At 41.9% G+C, this 26011-nt stretch overlaps 1 protein-coding gene and 1 long non-coding RNA gene across 4 annotated transcripts in view; one reads left to right on the top strand and one right to left on the bottom strand.

Annotated features, from left to right (window-relative positions):
- Positions 1 to 26011, bottom strand: part of LOC110366316 (uncharacterized) — a 97514-nt gene that overhangs the window by 36664 nt on the left and 34839 nt on the right. The gene's annotated exons all lie outside the window — the stretch shown is intronic.
- PHACTR1 (phosphatase and actin regulator 1) overlaps positions 22979 to 26011 on the top strand; it is a 333399-nt gene continuing 330366 nt past the window's right edge. The window contains exon 1 of the mRNA XM_065052406.1: positions 22979 to 23154. The gene's annotated coding sequence lies outside the window, so the exon portion shown is untranslated. The remainder of the gene's footprint in view (positions 23155 to 26011) is intronic.

Raw genomic sequence — 26011 nt, 5'->3', positions numbered from 1 at the left:
CCTGGCTCTGATGAAAATTGTGAAAGCAGTTTTTTTAAGGGGAGCGAATTTCATAAGTTTGAAAAACACTCACCTGGAGTATCCTTCCAGGTCCAGGCTGGAGATCTGAGCTGCTTCCATTAACCTCTAAAGTGCCTTGAAGAACAGCACTATTTAGTTAACTAATCACTCAGTATTGACTTCACTTTTTCTGATGCATCAAACTGTGTATACTTAACTATAATTAGATAATTTTACCTTTTAAAAAAACTTATTTGAGTTTATTTATTTTTTGCACTTCAATATATTTTGTCAGTGGTGAGTGTTCACAGTTGAAGTCAAGAAGGTTTCCAGTTTTCTTGTTGAGCACAAACTTGGAAATTTAATCTTTGACCTGAACTTTCTTCTACTCACCAAAGCAGCTTTGTTTACTGTTATTATCTGCAATTTTTATTTTCTTATATACTAATACCTAGCTGTGTACAGGGGCATCTTTTTCCCACGAACCCTTAACTTGTGCTGGTCCCGGAGTTTGGCACTAAACTGAGGTGCTGGTGCCCTCTAGTGACCAAAGTCTGGTATCAAGAACCAAGCGCATGTTCCAGCATTTAGCTGCCGCTGTGACCATCTTCTGGAGCTTGCACTCTGGTTTTACATTTTTATCAAGTTTGAATTATTAAGAAAGAGAAACCTGCACCTCTGCAACCCGAAGGACCACTGCTAGTGAAGCAGAGCTTGCAATTCGCAGTGTATCTTTTGGAAAACACAGTTAGGAGCATTTCCTAAGCTCACATTACCTATAAGCAAGTTGTTGTTCTCTCATGCTTGCTTTACTTTTATTTGTAGTGTCAACTTGTATTTGTAGTGTCACTTTGTGCTGTACACTCACCTATTGTCCCCCAGATACTCTTTCCCTGCCTCCTCTCACCATGTGTGCAAATTTAGACATTGTGACCATGGTTCCTCTTCCAGCAGCTTTGCCCCTTCGCAGCTAGTCCTCTCTTCTTGTCCATTGAGATTTTTAAGTACATTGAAGGCTGAACGTGTTTTTAAATATAGGCTCATACAGCTGGGATTTGATCCTTGATGCCCCTACAATGATGTAGAGACCACCAGGAAGGAGGTCTCTGATACTTGGTATTTATAACTGGATCTGTTGGTTAGTGGTGAATGGTCTACCATGTGCTGGTATAATGTTTTTTTACTTCTTAGAAAGATGTCACCTTTAGGATCAGTACATCACAATTTTAAGCCTCTATGAAAAACCTAGTTGCTAAGAACTGATGTCTGCTTCATTTTTCTGAAGGGCTGGGTGGATCTCCGCAGGTTTTTCCTGGAGAAATTAAGGCACTTATATTTACATCCATTTAAATTAATGGCAGGCACAGTGTGCATTTAGCTAGAAAAATATTGACTGATTTTTCTCTAGTTGAGGTTATTGTGGCCAGGCTCTGGCAGGACTCAGAGGAATTCGGCCATCATGCTGCATCATGCAAAGGGAAAGCCTAAAACATGCCCAAGGGCTTTGCTGCTCTGCCAAACACAAGCAGGGAAACACTGATGGCAATAGGTTAGAGAAGCAGTTTGCTGCAGCCTTGTCTGAAGAGTTGTGCTGTGGAGACCATGCACGGCACTGTGATACTCCCCAGAGGAACCCTGACCCATGTGACAGGGACATGTGCATAGGGGACAGAAGCTGCTTCACCTCAAATTGTCAGAGATGCTGCCAGATAAGGTTGACATTAGACGTCTTCTGTATCATCTGGACGTCATGTTTCCAGGTCACTTGGAGACTGGCAAAGTCAGTGGCGCACCCCTCAGGCATGTGGGTTGTGCAAAAAAGTGACACAGAAATGAGAAGGGCCACATAGCCTGTAGCACATCTGCCTCCTAGTGACAGTCTTTATCACACATAGAAAGTGGCATAAAGAGGCTCGCGTTTCATGTTTGTTTTTAATCAGGACTTTATAGTGTCTAAGAATGTTAGTGTCAATTTAATGTAAATATATAACTGATTTTTAGACACCCTGAAAAGAATCCTGGGATAACAGAGTAACAAACATAATGCAAATCTGCCTTCTGAGTAAGTGCATGACCTGTTTCTCAACAAAATGTGGTTAATACACAATTCCAGGTAGTCCAGACAATTATAGTCTCTGTACTATAATTAATGCAATGTCAGTTGGATGTTTTTTCTACAGTATTCAACAATGAACTTGGCTGATAGTCACATTTCCTTACTCACAGACACTGTTTAGGTGAGATTTCAAACTACAGCAAACCTAAACGAACCAGAGAGTCTTTATGCATTGACTGCTTAAGTGACATCCATGAAAAACAGCTGACAAAGTAAATGTACATAATGCACTTAACTAGCATGTTTTCTATGATGTGTTCAGGCTAAACTGCGTGGGTAGGTTAAAAGCTGCCTTCTCCGAATATGGCTCTCCCCAGCCAATCCAGTCATGATCCTCTCAGTCAAAGATACAAGAAAGCAAGAAGAGTCTTCAAGTGGAGGAGGAGAAATTTGACAGAGCCTGGGAAAATTTCAAACCCAACACTGGGATCAGCACAAAATCTCCAAGTTCAAGAACTGAAAATCAGTTTTCATAGGGGAGTTGCAGCAAGACATTTCAAAAGACCCTTCCTGGACGCTCTCTACCCACTTAGGTTCTTTCATAGGGAAAAGGTAGGATTTCATTTTCCTGTTAATTTGAGAAAAATTGCAGTATATACAGATGATTCAGTTACATTCAGTTATAGGCATGCCTCTTTATGAGAAGCAAAGAAAGCATTTTGGATATTTGAGAAAAGCAGATCTTTAAATAGCAGTACAATTCTGCTACAGATGGGCAGCAACTCCAGCCTTTCATCTGAACATTTCATACTTTAGGGCACTTGAAACTGAAGTATGACGTTTGCATCATTAAAATGTTTAGAGTCCACCTACACAAGATTGTAAAACACGCAATTTTCAGCAGACGTTACTTAAGTCACATCTGCTCTCTCCCTGTTTCCATACTTCTCCCTCTCTCTGCCCACTTCTGCTGTTAAATCCTAAAGCTTTTCACAGAAACTTCTTTTTATAGACTCTTTTTATTAGAGCACTATCCCTGCTAAACACTTCCATGAAATTCTCTAATAGAGTCTAACCACCTACAGACCCTGTGGTATCCTGTTGGATCTTCAAAGTTGATTTTATACAAGTTTCTCACTGAACACATTTCAAATGTCAAATTATAACTTTAAGCCTGTGATAGTATATATAGTAATTTCATCCCCTTCCTTCCAGCTTTTGGAGGAAACTTTTTCTTCCCTTTTGCACACACAACCTCCACAAGCTGTCTGATGTTTCTCATCATAGATCACATAGAAATTTGTCTTTTGAGAGATGCAAAGCATTAAAAAAAATCAGCAATAAAAGGATATTTTAGAAAGTTACTATTACGTAAGGGAAGCTAAACTATTATGTAAGGGAAGGTGTGCTATGGAAGGGAAGGAGCACAAATTGACCTGCAAGCTTAACTCCTTGAATGCCTGAAGAAAGATTATATCCTTGAGAGCTTGTCTATTTTTCTAATAGTATCAGGTTAAGAGTCTCATCCCTGTCTGGAAACTGTCCTGCGCTTGTTCTCCAGACAATTGCCTAAGTGAGACACAGTGATGCTGCCGCTGTGGCCTTAAAGCGTATTATGGATGTAAGGTGTTACAGCTTGGCGGTGGTGAGGCTAACCTGAGCAGACATGATCATAGAATCATAGAATAGTTTGGGGTGGAAGGGACCTTCAAAGGACATCTAGTCCAACCCCCCTGCCATGAGCAGGGACATCTTCTACTAGATCAGGTTGCTCAGAGCCCCGTTCAGCCTGGCCTGGAATGTCTCCAGGGATGGGGCATCTACCACCTCTCTGGGCAACCTGGGCCAGTGTTTCACCACCCTCACTGTAAAAAACATCTTCCTAATGTCTAGCCTGAATCTCCCCTCCTTTAGTTTAAAACCATGAGGATGTTGTGTTGCATCCCTGACACTCTTTCCACCTCTAACACAGTGACCAAAAGCATAAGATTATACATTTTTCAATTTTAACACAGGAAAATGGAGTGTTACCTACCTCTGTTCCTCCCTGTCCATAGGGTCCTATCAAGTTTATGTTAGAATAAAAACTCAATGAGACTTTTAAAATCTAGAAGCAGCATCCAAGGCTTATCAGGAATTCTCCAGCTGCTCCATCCATCCCCACAGCTGGATATTCCACTAAATGAAAATGAGCAGAAGCAGGGCTCTCAGAGAACCAGGCTGTTCCTGTGATCCAGCCTTCCCGTGTCACAGGAGTAAGTAAAAGCACTGTGCTACGATTGCCTACCTTATTCATGAGTAAGCTCTGACCCTGCATTTGCTTGTTTGGCATTTATTATATATATTTTTCACACACAGAGCATATGCTAGATTTACAGATCATATGGGCAGAACAGGCAGAGTGAAAGACTCCCATTTCTGTGTTTCTAAAAGGCTCAGAATAGAAAATCCATCAGAACATGAACCACTGGAGATTTAACAGGCTGGCTCTGTTCTTGAATAAATTATTCCCTAGTGTATTAACAGAAACATTAATTTAAGGTTCAATGCTGTTGATGTGACCACACAAGCATTCTTATTACTAGATGCGAAATGCTGAGTTTATACTGCCCTCTCCTGTAACACATTGAAAATGGAAACAGAATTAAGGCCAGGAATTGTTCTAAGAAACGAAATCCTATTCGGTACCAACAATCCTTCTGTGACAAATTCTCCCTCTAGGTCAGCTTTTCCTCTGGTTATTATTTGTAGAAAATATTGTCCCTAGCCACAATATAACATTTCATGTTTGCTTTTTCCTTTTAAGTTGGACTTTGCTAATAACTCTCCTGCAGAGTAGGTGTCGCTTCTCAAAATACCACGGTTACGTAAAGCCTGATTGATATGAGCTAAGGTGGGCAGAAAAAAGTTATCAAAATCTGACTGTTTGAAAGAGAAGAATGTATTTTTGTTTAAAGCAGTAGGAGGGCATAATTACCTGCACTGAGGATAGGAAAGATTGGAGCTCACGTCACCAGCGTGCCAGTCTATAGAGAGCAGATCTCCCTCTTCGTGTGCTCTCCTGAGCCCAGAGGTATCTACCATAGAGCACGAGGGGTTTCTGAAATCCCATTAGAGCTGTTTACAGCTGTTTATCCAAAGACCATTAGCAGTCAGAGTAATTATACCACTCGTATGAAGGTCTCTGAGTGTGTCAGCATTGAAGGATGAGCTGCATCTGTCTAAGAGGGGATCAGCAAGTCACTGGCTGGATGCCTGGGGTGTGTCCTGCTGTGATGCCCGTGATGCCATGGGGCTCCGAGCTGGCCTGGCCAAGGATTTGCCCCATTGACCCTCTGACAGAGAGGTAAACAGGGTGAGGAGGCCATGGATGTCTCCCAGCTCTGACAATGCTGAATGACAGGTTGAAACCAAAAAATCTATGGTGAAGCCTCAACACCCAGAATTAATTTCATGTTCAAGGTACACCCTTCTTGTCAAGGGACCAGAGAGAAGCTGGAAAGTTGAGTTTTAAATAAAGACAGGTACATTTTTCCAGCTTCTCTCTTTCAGAGAGATTTTATTTGGACCTACCACAAAGTTTGAAAGGTAGCTCTCAAAGCCCTCCCTTTAAATCCCTAAGCTAGTTATTTGCAGCATTTCATTCCTCTGAAACCCTGTGAATCCTATTTTCTGCAGTGTCTCCACCAAGCTGTCACCCCTTCAGCAGGTGTACAGAGGTTGTTTTGGCCACAGAGAGCTCTGATTTAGTCCTATGATTATGTCTTTCTGTGCAAGTTCATTAAATTCCATCTATCAATAAGCTGTTTTGCTCACTCAGTAAATTGTAACAGAGAGCAGCAAGGACTTGTACATACGCAGCACATTGCGGCTCTGAAAAATATCAGAGCTGGTCTCCAGATAAAGAAATCCAATAAAAGAGACTCTTTGCTGAACAAGTTATTTTAAGACACATTTTCACTTCTTAATGACCCTTCAGTTACAATCTTCCTGGCCAATAATGAGAACTTCCAAAGCAAACCAATTTGCAGTGGCTCTACTTTTTTTGTAATTTTACTTTATAAGCAATATTCTCACATAGAAATAACAGAGCAGTGATACTATGGAACAGCTGTCACCACTGTTAATCTATAAATGAATATAAGTCTTTAAAAATAATTTGTCAAAGTGTTTAGTTGAAGTAAGGGTACCTTCAGATATTATTTAGTCTCTGATACTCCAATGACTTTACTACCATTAGTATTTTTTCCAGTATTTTGTTCCTGAGATTAAAGTATGTAGAGTAATTGGCCAGCAAATTTTTTTTAATTGACCATTAGCACATCTTTTGCTTCTCTCTTTTTTCTTGCAGTGAAGAGCTTTCAGAAGTTTTATGGAAAATCAGCAAATTCCCTTAGAGCTCTGCAATACATATTCTATGTGCCTGCTTAGTTCTGCTTTTTAAGAATTTTTTTTTTTTTAAATCTCTATTAACAACCCATTTTTTACAGGGATTCCCTTGCTAATTGCTCATACTCTGTCATCAAATTTTTCAAGCTAAATTCAGGTTTCTCTACTGTCATTCTGATCATGTTTCCTAGAGAATGTAAATTCCCTTTTGTTCTGCTTGGAAGCCAGCAAAAATTCACTTAGAAGTGAGTTCAAGCAGCAAAATTCAGATCCAGGTATGAACTTTTCAAAGTCCAGGCATGGTCCAGTTTGGGGTGTGGAGGCTCATTCCAGTAGCTTTGGTGGCAGAAATGCTATCATGACCAGGTGCTGCTTGGGATTTCACTGGCATTGAGGTGACAGGGAAGAATGTATGGTCCTTATGGTCTGTGGCCACTTTTTATCATACAGATTCTCCACCTTCAGAGCTGTAGCCAGGCAGGCAGGAGGGCTGAAAGGCTGGTAAGGACCTGCTGGTTAAGTTCAGAGGAAAGATGGGGTTTCTCTCATGGCAAGGAGCCAACTTGTGAATTAGGAATCCAACGCCAGCTTGCCCTCTCTGCAGAGCCGAGCTCCAATAAGCCAAGCCAAGCCCCCAGCTCACGCAGCACTCCAGCAGAGCAAAGGTATAAATAAGTTTTCACTGCTGTTGACCGCAAACCTTTTCCTACACTGAGAGCTAAGGCTCACTTAGAGTGCCCACCCTGTTCGCATTGAAAGCAAAGCTTTCACAATAGAAAAGCTCAACAGAAGCAGTTGCTACGTGGGAGGATATTGAAAACAGTGATTGGCATCATACTTTCTTTTTTCTGTCTTGTCTAGTGTTTGAACCCCAAGAACTGCAGGCACATATCTGTTCCTGTGGCTGAGTCTATCACTCTCCTCTTTTTTGTCTTATTTCCCCGCTCCAGTCATTAGTGTTTGAAGAATACCTTGAAGTAATCACACCTGCGGCAGAAGAGTTACATTTCCCAGCCCTTTACACTATTGTAGAATCGTAGAATCAATTTCTTTGGAAAAGATCCTTGAGATCATCGAGTCCAACCATAATCTAACTCTGGCAATAAACCACATCCCTAAGAGCCTCATCTATACGTCTTTTAAACACCTCCAGGGATGGTGACTCCACCACTTCCCTGAGCAGCCTGTTCCAATGCCTGACAACCCTTTCTGTGAAAAAATAAATTTGATAATGAAAGCCACGGTAATCAAGGAGACAATAATACGAAGAGGCTGAAGGTAGGTTTTTTCCAAGCTAGGAAACTGCACTGGGCAGGGGTAAACCTCTCTATGTATTCCTGCATGTCTGCATGTATTTGTTGAGGTTAGAAGGACTTTGAAACATGTTCTGGGATTGTGCATTGTTCTTTATTATAATTACCAGTGCTACAGCAGTGCCTAGCAACTCTAACGAAGTATCAGGGTCTTGTTGCAGAAGTCATTTTGTGAAGGAGGAATAAAAAAAATAATAATAATTTTAAAAAAAAGTTACTTACTGTCTTAGGCATTTCAGGCAGAAAAAAGTATGAAACAAGCACACAGATTGGCACTGTGTCAGCAGGTTTTAAAATATGAGTCCTGTGAGAAAGAAGATATGTGAAAACCAAAGGTCATCTTCCATATATTTAACCACTAAAGGGAGTCGTGGGGAGATTCCAAACAAAGGGAAAGGAATGAGAGGAATCATTAGACCAGCAGCAAGGGAAATAACCGAGGCTATTTTTAAAAGCCTTGAACACACCTTTCAGAAGAAATAAAGCCAGTTTTACTAGGAGGGAGAAAACTCCAGTATAGAGCTCTCAAAATGTGATTCCCACCTCCATTTCTCACGTTTATATAGTTCTGGCAATCTGGTTGTGACGTTTCCATATCATTCTCCTTCTACTTAATATCTAATTGTCACTGTACTATTGATCTCCTGCCCAGCTGTGAGTGGTTTCTAAGCACAGCAAACAAATCATCTAGGGGACTTTGCACTCTCTGCTTAGCAGTTTGGCTTCAGGTGTGTGTGATAAGTCCTACTTTCTTTTTTTTTTTCTTTTCTTTGTTTTTCCCAGTGCTCTCACTGGTTCACTGTCACTCCCCTCTCCGACTAATTTTTCTCATCTTATCAAAGCAAATCTTCTCCTGTCAGCTGAAGCCGTGTCCTTCTTTTCTATGGCTCTGCTGTTCCCCAGTCAGGGCCGATACTTCTGGAGATCAATACTTTTTATTTTCAGTGGCCATATTTTCAGCCTTGTTGCTTTTCAGTGTAGTTCCTTCCCTGTTCAATGCCTTGCTGAAATCTTTGTCACAAGACTAATGCCCTGATTAATCAATAACTAATCAGACTGAGCTAATTCCAGAGCTAAGGGGGAAAACCCAAGGGAAATACTCTACGTGCTTCCTTTTAAAAGTCTGTAAGTCCCTCGGCCTCATAGAATTTCACAGAGCTAATTAAAGGGCTTTACAGAGAGCAAGTATCAGAGGTCTGTATTTTTGCTCTTCATCTTGACCAAGCATAACAGACGCTAGTTCACAGCCCAACATGAAAATCCATCCCTTGCAGATGAGGCCACGAGGTGAAGGAGGTCAGTTCCAGTGACCAAACAACTGCACGGGTGAAGCAGAACCTTTGCAGAAATCAAGCCCAGGAAAAGGTGAAGATTCATTTGAGTGGTAGAGAGGGAGGAGACCTAGCTGAGACCTGGAAACCAGAATTTTTCATGGACCCTATTTCTCATACCATAGGAGTCTGAACAGTTATTCAACTGCTATAAGCTCTGCAATGCTCATGACTTTGTAGGACTGTACTTTTATCCTACCCAAGTCATCTGCCTCCCAGGCTGCAGAGCTCCTGCCCACCCGTAGGACAGTTCTAGCCCACTTCCATCATGCCCTCAGCAGCCTTACTTAATCTGAATGCACAGACCCTGCTTTTTAATATGGATATTACTGTCTTAATCTACTGTCAGCCTAGCTGGTCTAAGCTGCAGGTCCTAGAAGAAAGGACAGTCCAAGGCCATAGGTGGCCATAGGTGATGCCTTCATTTCACATCGTTCATTGGCTTGTCTGCTTCTGCCAGGAAAGAACACCTAACTATGAAAAGCTATGCAGCCGTGAAGTAATCCAGCACCTTGTAATTGTCAAAAAGTTCATCCCTTGCTGAGTTCAAGTCAGGCAAAAGCTTTGCTGAGTGTGCCATGAAATTGCCTGTCCTCATCCACCACCACATCTGAGACAGAAGAGCTCAGACCAAGCTAACACCACCGTTGTCCTCTAGCACTACAGAGAGATACCTTGAGCTATTTCACCATGCCCCACCATGGAAAAGTCCACATACACATCTGACATCCAAACACTTAGTGCCACTGTGTGCAGCGCATTCCCCATAGTTCAGTTCTGTATGAAACCTTCACTTTTTAAAAAGTTCATTATGTGGGAGAGGATAAAGCAGGGACAGCACAACCTTATTCAACAGCATAAATGGGTTTCTCTGGCAACCATCATCAAGCTGCATTACATAGTAACTAAGTGTAGAAGCAGCTATATTTAGGTTCTGGGTCTGCTATTGCCCTATCTTTTTCACTGCAGAAGAATAACACGTATTTCCACATCTAGTTTAAGAAAGAGGAGAAAAAATCTACCCATCCACTGTCAGTGAGGTAGGGATGTGTCTTTGAAATTTGAAAAGGTCTGCCTAACTTCATGCTCCTTCCCTTTTTATGTCTGTTTTTTAGTGTATTTCCCATTCTCCCTAAGATTTACCAATTAGTTTTGTTCAGCTGTGTCTCTACCAGGCAACAGATACTGGCTGTGAATCCTGAACCCCAGGTGAGTCCTCCAGCCACATCCCAGCTGGAGTCAAGAGGTGGCTGGATGACACTTCCCCACACACCCTGCACTAGGCTGAAGGAAGATGCAGGTGGGCAAGCTGAGATGCAACGTGCCATGCTGGTCTTTCCAAATTGGGTGATTTCGGGACCTCAACCATGGAGCCTCTCACAGGGCACAGTAGGCCTTAGAGGACCCAGAGCCATCCATCGTACTCCTGGATCAGAGAGCCCAAGCACCCGAAGGCAGGGTCCTGATTCCCATTTAAATAATCCTGAATGTCTTTGAAGTTCATGGAATCATAGAATAATTTTGGTTGGAAGAGACCCTCAGGATCATCGAGTCCAACCATAACCTAACTCAGGCACTAAACCATGTCCCTAAGAACCTCACCTAAATGCCTTTTAAACACCTCCAGGGATGGTGACTCCACCACTTCCCTGGGCAGCCTGTTCCAATGCCTGACAGCCCTTTCCAGGAAGAAATTTTCCTAATATCCAATCTGAACCTCCCCTGGTGCAATTTTAGGCCTTTTCCTCTAGTCCTATCACTTGCTACTTGGGAGAAAAGACCAACACCCTCCATGCTACAACCTCCTTTCAGGTAGCTGTAGAGAGTGATCAGCTCTCCCTCAGCCTCCTTTTCTCCAGGCTAAACAGCCCCAGTTCCCTCAGCCACTTCTCATCAGACTTGTGCTCCAGACCCTTCAACAGCTTCATTGCCCTTCTCTGAACTCTCTCTAGCACCTCAATGTCTTTTTTGCAGTGAGGGGCCCAAAACTGCGCACAGAATTCAAGGTGGGGCCTCACCGGTGCCAAGTACAGTGGCACAATCACTTCTCTAGTCCTGCTGGCCACACTATTCCTGGTACAAGCCAGGATGCTGTTGGCCTTTTTGGCCACATGGGCACATTGCTGGCTCATGTTCAGCTGTCTGTCAATCAACACCCCCAAATCCCTTTCTGCCAGGCAGCTTTCCAGCCACTCTTCCCCTAGGCGTGGATCAAACTAGGTGCCCTGTGGAGCGGCATCCCACAACCTGGTCACTCCTCTACCGCGATCCCCATGAAAGAGCCTGGCACCTGGCAACACTTCAGCCAAAAAGTCAGATGTGTGTTTACAGAACATCCTCAGCATGCATGGAGACAGGGAAACAGCCCCACTTATGATTTCAGTAGCTGGTACTCCACCAACCAGAAGGGACATGTAACCACTTTTTCCAAAATGTCCATGAAATCTGGGTGTGCAAATAGTTGCTAGAAAGTGAGAAGTATCACCTTTTGATGACCAGCCTCCAGTAAAATGTCTCAGTTTGAGTACCCACAATAGTGGCATCTAAAATCACGTGCACCTTTTCTGAAAGTGGTGATTCTATATATAATACAGAGGCATCAGCAAGAGCAACATCCAAGGGAGTTAAAAATAATTCTGAAATATTCTGGAAGAAATGAGTTACGAGGAACTTTTCTTGATGGCTTTGTAATTTCAAATTCTTATATCTTTCCTTAGTATCACTTGATTTCTGTGGTCATCCTTTCTCCCAGCTTACCATGGAGAGATAATGACAGCAGCTACACTTAGAAAAGGAATAACTAAACTAATTACTACAAATCAAATCAGATGAAAAATATGCTTCCAAGAATTAAGAAATTAGGCACATACACTGTAGGGAATTATCTGCAAATGGTTATTAAAGACAATAAAAATACTGTTTATACATGTTTGGCAGGTATATCTCAAATAATGAGTGTTAGCTTGACATCCAGGGATTAGCTCATGGACTCATTATCTTTGAAATTAGCTTAATGTTTTTTAAATTACTAGATCAAGCCTTAGTCTGACATAGGTATTATGTAAGTTTTCTTCCAACAGCTAGCCTACATGAGGTGCTCTTCATCTCCCAATATTCTTGGTTTTCCGCTGGTTATTTGGCAGACCTCTGGGCAAACTGGCAGCAGTTTCACAATCCCTAAAACAAGCTGCCACCACAATTAATGTATTTATTTATTGCTCAAGCTGATAAAAATGTTTTGTTCAGAACTCAAATGGTTAAATCCTAGCTTGTTCCACACCTTCTTCTGGAAACAGAATTTATACAGAAATTGTTGGGAAGTGGACTAAATGAGAGGACAAGAAGCTGGATGAAAAATCATCTGAATTGTCAGGCTCCAAGGATGGTCATCATGGGTACAAAGTCCAAATGGCAGCCACTTACCTACAGGGTCCCCCAGTGATCCATAATGGGGCCAATATTGTTTAGTGTCTTTACTAAAAGCCTGGGTGAGGGGAATGAGGTGCCCTCTGAATGTTTTCAGACTGCATCAAAACAGGAAAACAGTCAACATGCTGGAGAGCAGGCTGCAGAAATGGGCCAAGATGAACTTAATTAAGTTCAACAAAGTGAAACACCAAGCCCTGTCCTGGTGAGAAATAACCCCATGTATAGGACAGGTAGAGGTCTGACTGTCTGGAAAGCAGCTTTGCAGATAAGGCCTGGAGGTCCCAGTGGACACCAAGCTGAGCAGGATCCAGCAATGCACCCTTGTAGCAAGGAAGGCCAGCAGCATCCTGGGCTGCATTAGCAAGAACAAAGTGATTATTTCCCTCTATTCTGCAGTTGTGAGACCACAACCGGGGTGCTATATCCACTTTTGGCCTCTGTAATACAAGAAAGACGTTGACACTCTGGACCCGGTCTAGCAGAGGCTGGAGCACGTGATGTGTGAGGAGAAGCTGATAGAGCTGGATATGTTCAGCCAAAAGGAGAGAAGGTGAGATCTGCTGTCTGCAAATACAGAACAAGACTCTTCTTGGGAATGCACCCTGGAAGGGCAAAAAGCAAGAGACACAAGCGGAAACTCGGGAAATTTTGACTCAATGTAAGAAAAATTTTGTGATTGTGCAACTCTTCCCCGTTAAAAGCCAGTCTGCTGGGTGATCAATCCCTTCTGCTAGGCACCAGCCAGCTTTAATAACACAAATCATAAATTTTACTTACTAGGTATCTAGATTTATAAAAAACAATGAAAACAAAACCTCAGCACTGACCAGACAGTCATGACAAGGGCAGAATTCCTTCCATGAGCCCAAAGGGCTACCAGTATACTGGCCAAAAGAAAGGCATCAAACTCAATCTCTCTCTAATTACAAGGAGGAAGGGCAAGAGCTCCTCATCCTGTTGCAAAATGGCACCCAAAGACAGGTTAAAATGCCAGGATGCTTTCAGAGGAAGACAGTGGCCCCTTCCAAGCCATATTCATTCGCCCCAGTGGCTCTGTCCCTGCTGCAGCCCCCGAAGGCTGAGCTCTCAAAGGAGGCAAAAGAATTGCTTGACAAAACACAAGATATTATGTTCTATTATTTGTCTTGACAAAAATGAACCCTGATCTTTAGAGTTATACAGCTCGGAAAAAAAAAAAAAAAAAAAAGCCAAGAGTAAAAACTAAATTTTTGGTTCCTTTAAGATAACATTAACTATATTGGAACTTTCTACCCAAAAAAATGCATGCAGGAAAATGATGTTTTTGTTGGCTGAAGGTTCAAAATCAAACTGAAAAAAAATCAGGCAGTTATGTGTTTTACAGTTTAGGACTAGGCTGCATTACAAGTATTTAGGGATCTGATGCTAGTGGGCTAAGGATTGCTGTTACTACTGCTTACAGCAGTGGGGGTTTGTAGCTCATGAGAGATCAACAACATAACAAGCAGATGAAATGTGTGGACTGTTGCTTACACAGCACCAACATCTTTATAAAAGATAAGTATCTTTTTTAGGCTTTACATCAATTCTGTCACAGACTTCCAAGAATAAACAGTCCTTCCCCTGCCTTGCTAACATATCAGCCCAAGCATCATGATGTAGCCTTATCTCACTTTAAAATGCTGTTTCCAAAAGCCTTATCAGTTTACCAAAACAAATATTAACAAAGAGATTAAATGAAAGGGTACATTTGCATTCTTTTTGAGAACATAGGCATCTAATATTTGCCTTCATTTGCAGAGGAAAAAATAAATCAAGAACACCTCACCTGATTATTCTCTGAAAGCAGACAGGTGAGGGGTAGCTAACATAGCTTCTTACCTGAATCAAATCAGTCATCACATCTTTAAAAATAATGTGCACAATAAATTACAGTGAAAAGCAAAGACTAATACATACCATTTTTCCATATCTCCATATCATCCCACAAATATCCTGTGAGAGACTTATATAAGATTTTTTTTTTAATTCTGTGTAACATTGTAGCTCTATTTTCTTGCCTTTTTCTAAGATGGATGGGTAAACCTGGCAGTGCTGAGGAGAAATTAACTACGTTTCAAATTATCACTGTCTCTTAATCAAAGTACAGAATTTTAATAGGTTTTTAATCAAGATCTAGCCAAGAAAAGTAAGGACGTAGGAAATGCTAGTGCTAGACGTCGCTATTTCAGCAGAGAACTCACTGGAACCATTTTGCTGTTGTATTTTGCAGATCACTGGAGCAACATCATGCAGCAATTAATAACACACACATCGTCATGAGGTGCTTAAGGTGTTAAGCCCTTTGATGCTGAGTTTATAGCATGGTTTCTTTGAGGAAACGAGGTAAAAGGATTCTCCTCACAGAGAAATTGTGGTTTGATAGCAGACAGGTAGGAATCATCCGGAGCTTTGAAGAGAAAGCAGAAAAAAGATGCAAGGTTCTTTTATGGACCTAGCTGAACCCACATGACTGGGACATAACATATTCCTGAGGATGCTTGCAGAAAGGTTTTACGTTTTCTTGTTAAGACGGTGGACAAAAGTGCCTGAACGGTTCTTTTCAAACCCTGAATAACTTCTCTTATGCAGTAAACTGCTGCTTTTGATAAGTTCCAAGTTGTTAAAAATGGCGCAAAGAGCAGCAAAATGCCACCAGCGTATGGTCACGGCAACTGCTGCGGAGAGGCTGCACGCCAGACCTCCCCGCCTGCGGCTTCACCCAGAGCCCAGTCACCCTTACTGCTCTGGTGGCCCTTGGAAAACTGACCTGGTAAAAATCACAGGGTGCCTGCAGCATCCGCTGCTTTCCCAGGATAGAAAAGGCAGGAGCCTAAGTTTTTAATTAACCCGTTAACAGCAAGAAATGAATCACCTTTTATGTATGAGCCTGCTCTGCGGCCTGCTTGTCCTCCTGCATCGCTCCCCAGTAGTTTTCCATGGCTCTTCCCTCCCTCCTCGCTGCCTTGGGGGAAACACCGAGAGGGAGGCAATGCCCTGGTCATTCCCTTAGGCAGGGGAGTTTATGCATGCTGCACTTAATGACTATTACCAGGACTGAGATTAACTGTGATTAAATTCACCTCGCACATATTATAGTTGGACTTTGAAAGGATTATTGTGTAGCTGAAAGAAGCTGTTTTCCTCAGTTCTTGCCACATCTTTAAAGAAATGCCAGGTTGGATGAGGACTGCTCAATGGCCTATACATAATGTACTAGCAGACGGCTTGCAAACATTTTTGAAGCAGTTTGATAAATTAAAAATGCTGCTGTCTGTGTGCCCAGCTGCACCTCTTTTCCCTCAGGACATCTCCAGCCTTCTGGCTGATGTGGGGGCAGCTGCCAGGGATCAGGGGTGGCTGCCAGGGGATGCAGGGAAGGGCTGTGGGAGAGGGAGCAGGGGCTTGGAGAGTATGCAAAGGCCTCGGGCATCATGCTTGGGCTCTCACTCCGTGGAACACCATCACGGTAGGGATTGCTTCGGTTGCAGCTGCCTCTAGAGGGCTCATTGCCTTGTCGGAAAGGCAGCAGCCTTTGTTCTCGCCTTCGCACAGCATCACTGCGTGAAAAATACTTCGTGTGTCACTTTGCTTTTCAATCTTCCCTTTATTTCCACTGAGATTTCCAGTGGCTTGACCTCAAAACCAAAGATGTGGGGTGCAAGGCGTCTCTGTGCCCTCACTCTGGCATCACTGGGGAACACTACATGGTCCCCATTAGGGAGGCAAGGGGCATTTGCTCCCTGCCCAGCTTCTGTGCCACTGCTTTCCCTTCACATCCTTCAACCTTCCTAAAGTTTAAGGCCTTAAATACTGCACTCCATTGCACTTAAACCCTGCCGCACATCTGCTTGCACCAGCGATTCTCCTACAGAGCTGAGGCATGTGTGCTGTGGTTATTTGTCCTGCTCCTCAAGATGGGCTGCCAGAAGTACAGAAATTCAAGGCCAGAGCCACAACCAGGTTTTACATCTGAGCAAAATTTCTGATCAGAAAAAGGGGAAACCCAGACAGAGATTGTAGTTATCAATCACGTGCTTTCTGATTGCTTAATCAGGTAGCTGGACCTGTATCTCCAAACACTTTCAAAGCTTTGGGAGATATTAAAGACTAGCTTGCTTCTGCAGGACCAGTTGCTAAGTATGTACAGCATACTTGTAAAGCTCATTTTTTGTGGGCAGCAGTTACATTTGCAATGAAAATTGTCAATATGCAGCTTTAACACTGTTAGCACTGTTTAGTCATTCTTGTTACTTTCCCTGTGAACTACACTGTATTTGTCATTATTAATTTCATCTGCAGTTGTGTTGCCCATTTGTTTAGCTTTATCCTAATGCAGTATAAGCAGCCAGGATTGCTTTGCAAAGCAAGCAACTTAAAAACTGGAGCCATTTATTCTGACCAGTGATTCTCCCTTGATGTTATAAGCTTCAAAAACCTCTGGAGTTCATCTGCATTTGATTTAGACTAGTCAAATAGGATGAGATCATCTCACCTGCTGCACAGCACCTACTTACATGGAGAGTTCAAACCTTTCCTCTTGCAGCTTTTCCCATCTCCTGCCAAAGTCAATAGAAAGGCTCTCATTGGCAAGTTTGCAATGGGGACAGACCATCAGTCCCCCAAAAGGCACAAGTGATTTAGCAGTGGTGCAAGACTACCCAGCAAGCCCAGGCCGTGAGTGTCAAAAGCTAAGTCTGACAACATGAGGTTGCTGCTAGGTTCTGAAGGTAAACTGACCTTCCCCTCACCTGAGGAGGCAGCTCCACCTGCCTTCCATTGCAGTAGTGTGTATATATCCCCCTTCTTCAGGGATACCACTGCTTTTGTTTGTTTCTCTCCCCAGGTGATGGAAAGAGATTCTGGCTGGGAACAGCCTCTGCAGTAAGGAATAAAGCTGAGACTCTGGCTAAAGGAGTTCAATCCTCTGGCACAAATCAGCAGACACTGTACACAACAACACAACAGTGGTTACAACCACTCTTTATTGAAGCAAGAGTGTGAGTCAAAGCAACAGGCAAAACAGAAACACTGAGCATCAGAAAGGGAACAAACATCCAACTCGGCAGCGCCATGTGCCAAATGCCCCAGCACACGACAGGGAACTGTGGTGTTGTTGATGGTATTTTGTCATAATTATGTGCAATTTGCTTACATATGTTGCTCAGCAGATAAAATAATGATCAGCCTCTACTTGGCTTCTCACTGCAGAGTGACTATTTCAGTCCTTTTAATCTGCATTCCTTAGTGCCTCCGCGGTGAGAGGGTGAATGTTTGTAAGGACATAGGCAACTGGACTATATATTTCACAGGCTGCCAGACTGATTTCATGCACTCTTGGAGGACTCAGACTCTGGGGACTGCTCACAATTGCTTCGGTGCCTTTGATGGATAAACTTTGTCCTGTGGTTCCATGCTTTGGAAAGCCAATTTGCGTGTATATTGCCAATGATTATTCACTCATTATTTTTATTAGGGAATCACACAGAGGCCTCTTTCGACAAGCTGTCCTATAGGTGTTATATGAACATGAAGCTTCATGACAGTTCTGCCACAAAGGTTTTCTGGTGTCTAAGGGGTGAACAAGAGCTGCTGCAGAGCTAAAAGGAGAAGGATCCTTTCTGTAAACAGTGCTCTTTATTTGCACAGGGCTCACAGGCTGTCACATCTCTTGAGGGAAGAGAAGGCAACACAATAAAGTCCTCATAAGCTAGACCATGTTCCTCCTTTGGGACCATTTGGGATCAGTCCAGATATTTATCAGATAATCTGTACTCCTCTGCATCATTTCTTCCCAGCATCTGGAGACACCATCAATTTGTCAGGTGTTTGATATTCACTGTGAATTCAGAACAGTGTGTTGCCCTTTGCTACTTAAAAAGCAAGCTCTGTTCAGCCACGCTGAATTTACTTGTATAGTCTTTACTGATTGATTAAAAAAAAAAGCTCCTCCACGCATTTTGTTCTCTGTCCCATTCTGCCCATAGGCTGCAAGCAGAGATCCAGCCACAGCATGGCTTTCATCATGCTATTTGGGGTCAGCTAGAACCCCACAGGGTTTTTGCACCTTTCCAGCAGTGCATAGAGGACCAGGAGGTGGGGTGCACCCTTCACCTACCCCAGGAGTTGTCTTACTCTGCACTGGCAGGCAAATTCAACAGAAAAGAGGAGAGAGAGAGCCCTGAACTGAGAAAGTATTTTCATCCCAGGCTGCCAAACCTCCCCAGCCAGCAGCCCATCAGCACACCTGTATCAAGGTTCAGGTTCACTGCAGCCAGGTGCTGCAGAATCCATGTCAGCATATGAATACCCCTACCAGTCTGGGTAGGGTTCCCCAAAACACCTGGTGTTTATTCACAGTCACTTATACTTTGAATCGTTTTAAGATTCAAACATTGTGATCACATCCCATGGGTTTCAATTGATTTGACTGGCCTCAGCCTTCCCACCTGGCTCAGCATGAAATTTTTAACAAAGTCTTAGCAGAACTGGCCCATCCTTGAGAACAGGTTTATTGCAGAACTGGCTATTTCATATTTAAATGAATTATGCAGCCATGAAGATCATTCATGTGAGCATAGTAAAATAGCCACATATTTCCTCTTTATGCTTTTGATTTTACAATTAATTGAGTATTCATCATTCTTTCCCCTTTAAATAATGTAAGGTAACTACTGTACAGCTTAAAAGAATTCCAAGTGGCAATGAGAAGTGTACTGTCATGTTCCTAGTTAGTGATACTCTTTGAGACTATAACCATGAACTTCATAATCTGATAACCTTCTAAATTTTTATTGCTTTGTTTCATGATGAAAGACTTATGTATAGCAATTTAGCAATTTATTTTGTTTCATACCCTAATCATACAAAGAAAACAGGAATCTGTGTAAGGACAAAAGTTTCCCATGAAGAAATGTGTACTGTCTTACCCCTTACATTTCAGCCTCGAGAAATACAAGGTCTAAAACCTTATAATCAACTACAGTGTGTCCCTTCTTTTTCATTAGCCTACCAAACCAAGTGGCAAAAGAGTGGCTTTCACAGAAACAGGTCAGTTTACATGCCTTTATTATCATGTGGACAGCTGTATTAAAATATTTCAGCGATGATGGCGTACCTCAGTCTCCATAATTCATTGGATCAGATTTTTAAGATAATATTAAAGTCACCCTAAAGCAGTGTCCCAGATATTAAAATAGTTTAAAATCTTGTTCAAAATCCATCTTTGCTAATGTCCAATTAATAAGTCCAATTTTGTAGCATAACTAGATAAACCTCGTTACTGTGAATATAAACTCAGAAATTAATTTAGTTGCCAAATGGAGTACAAGCCACATTATCGGCAGTTCATAAAACGAATACCTTCCAGTGATATACCAAAACCTCCTCCATCCTCTTGGTGGCTGAAATGTTAGAGCGGCATCAGTGAGCATTTGAGAGGTTCCCTTCTGACCCCACGTTCCCTCAGGGTGATGGAGCTGAGCTTTCTTTAATGAGCCCAGTTTCCATTCCCTGGCACAGAGGTCATGATCATGTGCAGAGAAACCACTTCCTTCCACTTGCAATAGAGCTTTGAGTAATTTTCTCCCAGCAGCTCAATGAGACTAAGCTGGGACAAACATAACGCTGTCATAAATCTACTGGGGTGATCATGGCCAGAATTGGTTACATGCGGTTTTATTGTGTGTGTGTGTATATGTGTATGCTATATATATAAAAAAATAAAATATATGTACACACATTTATTTCCTAGATCCTCCTCTATCAGATGCTCAGCCGCTATTTTTTTTAGGAGAAAAATGCTAGTAAATACTATCCAGTAAGCAAACCAATATTCACTGGAAATTCTAGGCATCATCCCAAAGCTGATGGATATGCTATATACCAAATGCAAGGCAGTGTTCTGCTTACATCTCAGAGAGCAAAGCTTTAATGTTTCAGAGATACTCTTCATCAATGTCTTCTGCATCTTCAAACGTATCAGAATTTCACAAGTGTTGCAAAAACAGCTGCCAAGGTGCAGCTGAACATCTGGACCACTCTCTTCTTCCATTCAGCTGAGTATCCAACACGGCAAAATTACATGTGCTCATCCCAAAAAATAACTGTTCAGTTTGCTTCCAAAGGGGAAGTGGAAGTTTCCTAAATACTTCCAACTTTTGCTTTGAATTTATATAACAGGGCAGAATTTCAAATTGCCTCAGCCAAGGAGGCTGCTGCTCTCTCCTAGAAGCTGCTAGGTGGGCTGTCTTCAGAGGCCACCACATTTCTCTCTGCTGAAACAAACTGTGAACACCTAGAATGGAATGAATTTAACTGCTGTAAGTGGGACATTTTTAGAAAGAAGTTAATTACTTTTGCTTCAGGGAATAAATATTTCATGCAAGTTTCATACTTAGGATAAGATGTTGTCACTGGTACTGTGTAAATCCTACAGTGAGTAAAGGACTCAAGAATGTGTCAGAGGATCCAGATGACTTAAAGAAATGCATTAAATCACTTACATAAGCAAAAAAAAACCACAGAGCAGTAAGTGGACTGGGATGTGTGTGTCTATTCACACAAGTATATATACATTAACACCATCATGTATGAAACAGTATGATCAGACGCATGCAACAGCTTCACTCATTGTTTGGTCTTAGCTCTGCATTTGAGAAGATCCTAGCACCTGTCATTTTTTTTCCAAAAAATCTAGCTTGCCGAAAATATCCTCCCACTTCTCTGTTCCCCCATCCCTGAAAAAACAACTGTGTGTCCAGTGCATGCATGAGTTATATTTAGCTCTATGTCAAAAACATGAAGCTCCAAGTGTCAGACCTAAGACATCTCTATGTACATGAAAGCTATCACAGATCATCTGCAAGGTATTATTTTCAATTTCTGTAAGATTTTTTAAATACCATTCAGGACTGACTTGCTGAACTTTCTTTTTGTTTCCTCACTAGTTCTTGTTGCAAAGAGAAGCCAGCCGTGTCAGAGGCAAAGCCTTCTGCGTCATGGGAAGCTGCATCCACACGTTCTGCGTGGCCTGGCCAGCTGGTGGCAGCTGGAGTGGCTCACCTGGAGGAAGAGGACAAAACTGCAGCAATGCAATCCATCAGGCAGAGGTGACAGCCCAATTTGGCAGGCTTCTGTCTTTATACTTGTTCTCCAGCCTTTTCAGTACATCGCCTAACAGTAATAACTCTCTGTGTAGAATACCTGTGGCTTCCTTGCACAGGGAACCTTTTTATAGCACTTTAATGCTTCCATCAGAAATTATTTGACTCAAGACGTCAAGATGATTAACTCAGTCTTTGTAAATGATTTCACTTACGAATACTGATTAATGAAAAATGCCTGTTGTTCTCTGCATACACTCACCCTGACCGCTGACACATAACAACAGGTAACAAAATATTTTATTCTTGTTTTCACTTTGAAAAATGCCCCTTAGAACATCAATTTAGCTCATTCATAAGTACCACTTGGAATGTGGTACTGTATCTGATGTTAACATTCTCTATGTCTATAAAGTTGCATTAACTAATACTGGATTCAGATCAACATTTCAAAAGGGAGTCAGTTTTCACTTTCAAATGTTCCTCCAGCCTATCAATTTTTACATCACTCCTAAGGGCTGGCTCTAAGTCAACAGCTTCATTTCCCAAGTCAAGTAGTAATACACTTACTTATGCTACTGTATGCAGGCAGTTTGCCCTGGAAAATTAAAAGAGTTTAGACAAGAACTCAGCAATAAATTGTCCCTGAATATCAAATACAGGTACACAGAGACAGAGGAAGAAAGCACTTTACAAATAATAAGATTGAAAGCAATAAACACTCACAGCATTTGTGCCCATTTAAATGGACAGCTGGAGCTGTTTGGGCCTATCAGGTCAATAATCCGCAAACTAAGAAGGATTTATGTGATAGACTGTAATGGCTTAAATCCACTTTAAAAAGGAGGGTTACAATAACTTGGAACAATGCTCAGTATATTCAGGAGGCTGATGTGGTAAATAATGATGAATCTTTTTGAACTAGCACAGTTATTTAAAACTCAAAGGCACAGGTGAAATAACAGGGTTTTTAAATGCCTCTATTCTACTGATCTTCAAACTATCTAAGCTTTAATACTAAGTGTCACAACAGTGAGTCAGAGGCAGGCTGGCAGAGCAGCCTTTCCCCGAGGAGCAGTGCAGGGCCAAAACCTCCCTTCTCCTCCTGACTTAAGAAAACCAAATATGTGACCTTGGAATGCAATGGGAAGATGCTTACTGCGGGTACAGCATGTGTTGGTTTCTCTTTTTCCCTTAGCTGGCCTCTAAGCAATCCCTCCCCTTCCGGAGGCTCTCACCTGCTGGCGTGAGGCCACCCAGGTGCAGTCAGAGCCCTGCTGATCCCCCATGGGGAAGGGAGATGGTCTCCACCTGCTCAGAGTGGGTTGCCCTTAGCTGCTCTGTTACGGGAGCAGGGCAGGTGGGGTATTCAAAGATTTTACTGCTTTTGTTTGCTAATCAATTTAGCAGCTTGATCTTGGGTTAGGTAAACACGTTACAGAGATTTCATGTGTCCTTTTCTGACCAAGCAGGAGCAGGATTTCTTGGCTGCATCATGAAGCTGATTTAATGAGGTAGGTGTTTATTTTATTGCTATATCTGAGAGTGAGTCTACAAATAATAGCAAATATCAGTTAAAGCTCTCATCTACCTTGCTGGGTAGTAGTCTATTTCTGTATTTTCTTCTCCTCTAAAGAGTCTTTCCTATTTCCAGATTCTTGGCTCTGGCCTCCTTAGGGTTTCCTACCCCTTCCCTCAAATTTCCTTCTTTCTTTAAATCTTTTTTTTTTTTTTTCCCCTTTAACTATCTAAAATATTGGAAAGCTTCTATACTGCAGTCTTGGCAACAGTAGTCCACTTTCTTTTTCTGGCCATGCAGTAGCTTGGAAATATTTAATTATAACTGTGTCTGTCAATATTGTCACAAGGCATTAGACCAGCTTTTCACTATCATGAAGGTACGTAGAAGGTATGGCCTCACAACAGGTTAACAAGAGAGTTGTACTTAATGGTGTTCAGAAGCTAGGATAGACATGAGGAACACAGCCAGCACCTCTTACAGAGAGGCAGTTCCCCTCATCCAGAGGGGTGGGCAAACTCTCCAGCATCCCTCTGGTCACATCAACTCATCTCAACCTTCAATCCAGAGAGCAAAGCTCAAGGTACTTCTCTTTCTGCCACTGGTAAGGAAAATAAGTTGGGTAGTGCCTGAGGTACTCAGATACTCTGGCTACAAGCATCCCATCAAAACTGATAAACAAATACAGAATAAACAGAGAAGCCCCAGGGAATGTTGTGACCTGATCACCAGCTTGTTCTTGGACACCTGCATATTGCTGCTCTGCAAGTCAAGAGCTGTTCTGCCTGCAGCCCGGGAAAGTACGTGGTTAAACACATTGATCTACATTTTTCTTTGTTGCTTTCAAGAAGTTCAAAAGACTTACACCCACCAGTAGCAGAAATTTGTGGGAGCTGAACAAAGGCAGGGTGCTAAGAGCTTGTTAACTTAACTGCTTGTGGTTGGTTCTGCGTGCTTGTTCCCCTGATGTGTGAAATGCATGTGTATGTATAAAATATAAGCAGCTTGAAATGTCTTTTCTTAATTGAAATGTGCTCTTTTTTAATATATGTATATACAAATGGAACCTAATCTGTTCCAAAACATGTTTGAATTACAGAAAAAATGAAGAACTGGACTTTAGTGGGAATTTGATTGCTTAGTCTATTTGTATAGATTAAGAAGGGGTAATAATGGTAGCTTCATTGGTCAGGTGCCTTCTGTAAGAATTTTGTCCCTTCTCTTAATTTTCTTGCTGTTAGTTTTCACTCGGTCCTTGTTTCTGTGTCAATAAATAGATCAATAAATAATATATGTTTGGGAGGATGAGAGGTGAAGAACCCTTCAAGTGCTCAAGAGAACTCATGTTATCTCCAAATACAGAAGTTTTGCAGATGGTGCTTTATTTTCTCTCTGATGATCAAAAAGTCAGGAACAGCATCTTTCTAAAACAGTTGTTTTCTTTTCCACCGAGCAATGAAGAAAAATCCCATTTAGAAAATCTGAAGAGAAGAAAGGAGCACTGAGGAGGCCTTTGTAAGCTTGGCAGTTCAGCATACCTGCCATTCATGGTTAGTGCAGAATGTGAACAGGTACTTAATATGTCCTTAATTCTGAGACTAAGTTTAAATATTCTTTTAAATTGTGTCCAGGATTACAGCTGAATGTGAAGAAGGGTTTCATGATTTGCTGACAGCCGTAGGAAAATAAAGAAGTAATTTTGATTTGAGCCGATGAATATTTAAACAAAAATTCACAGAATTAAGAACTAAAAAGAATCACTTGTGGTGAAGAAATGTCTTGATTGGTCTGAAACAGAGTGGTGGTTTCAATTTAAGCTTTCTGAATAATTTTTAAATACATTTTGAAAGTCATTTCAAATGGAGAAGTTGTTTTGCACTTGAAAAGCAAAATACCTCACTATCAAAAATGTCAGAATACAAAGTTTTCACTCTTTCAGGCTTGTCATGTACCCCCCAACCCAACAAAAGTTATTTCTAAGAACAAACACTTTGGCAAAATTGACCCAAATTCAGAAAATTTCATAACTCTGTATAGAATCTTTCTCACTTGATGTTTCTGTCAAAAAAAAAAATTGTCCAGCTATGATCTGGATGTTGCTTGGTAACATTAATATAACACTTTACCTCTGTAACCTACTGCCCTGTATCATCCTTCAAATGTCAGGGTATACACTGGCTTAGAGAGGTTTTCCCCAGGGAATGGATAACTCACAAGTGAGCAGAGCAGCACGACAGGCAGTGTGTCGGTGTCAGCAGTAAGATATCGGTCTGTGATGGCAGACCACAAAAATGATTAAATGGAACTATTTGTCACGTACTAATGTAGTGATGAATGCAGAAATCTGGATAAAACTGAAGGATGAATTTCTGATATGTACAAAGGGTACATGTTCACTGGCTGTGGGAGACTGAACATCACTGGCAGGCAAAAGTGTCTTGTGAATAGGTCAGCTAGAAGAAGCAACAGCAGGAATATCAAGAATTCCCAGGGGGAATCCTGACCCCATTGAACTGGCTGAGAACTTTGCCATATGATGTATGTGTCCAATCCCCTGCCCCATATATAGACTGTCTCACATAGAAGCCCAACTATGAGGGATGTCAAACTGCATCACGTCCTAACAGTTCCCTGTCCAGGTGACCAGGAGACCAAAATGTTACAATATGCCATAGTAGAATGTCATCTCCCCAATGGGAAGGAGTGGACGTAACCAGAGGTATCACAAAACCCTCCTTCTTGCCCTCATGCAGGTTTCCCTGGCTGGTCTATAGGCAAGTCTTCTACAATAACAGTTCAACAGCAAGAAAATCAACTCATGTCAATTATTTCACATTGTGTTAATGCATTCA

Source organism: Columba livia, chromosome 2 (genome assembly GCF_036013475.1).
Source record: "Columba livia isolate bColLiv1 breed racing homer chromosome 2, bColLiv1.pat.W.v2, whole genome shotgun sequence".
Taxonomy (NCBI): Eukaryota; Metazoa; Chordata; class Aves; order Columbiformes; family Columbidae; genus Columba; species Columba livia.
Note: the sequence above shows the minus strand (reverse complement) of the source record. Positions and strands in the feature narration are given on the sequence as shown.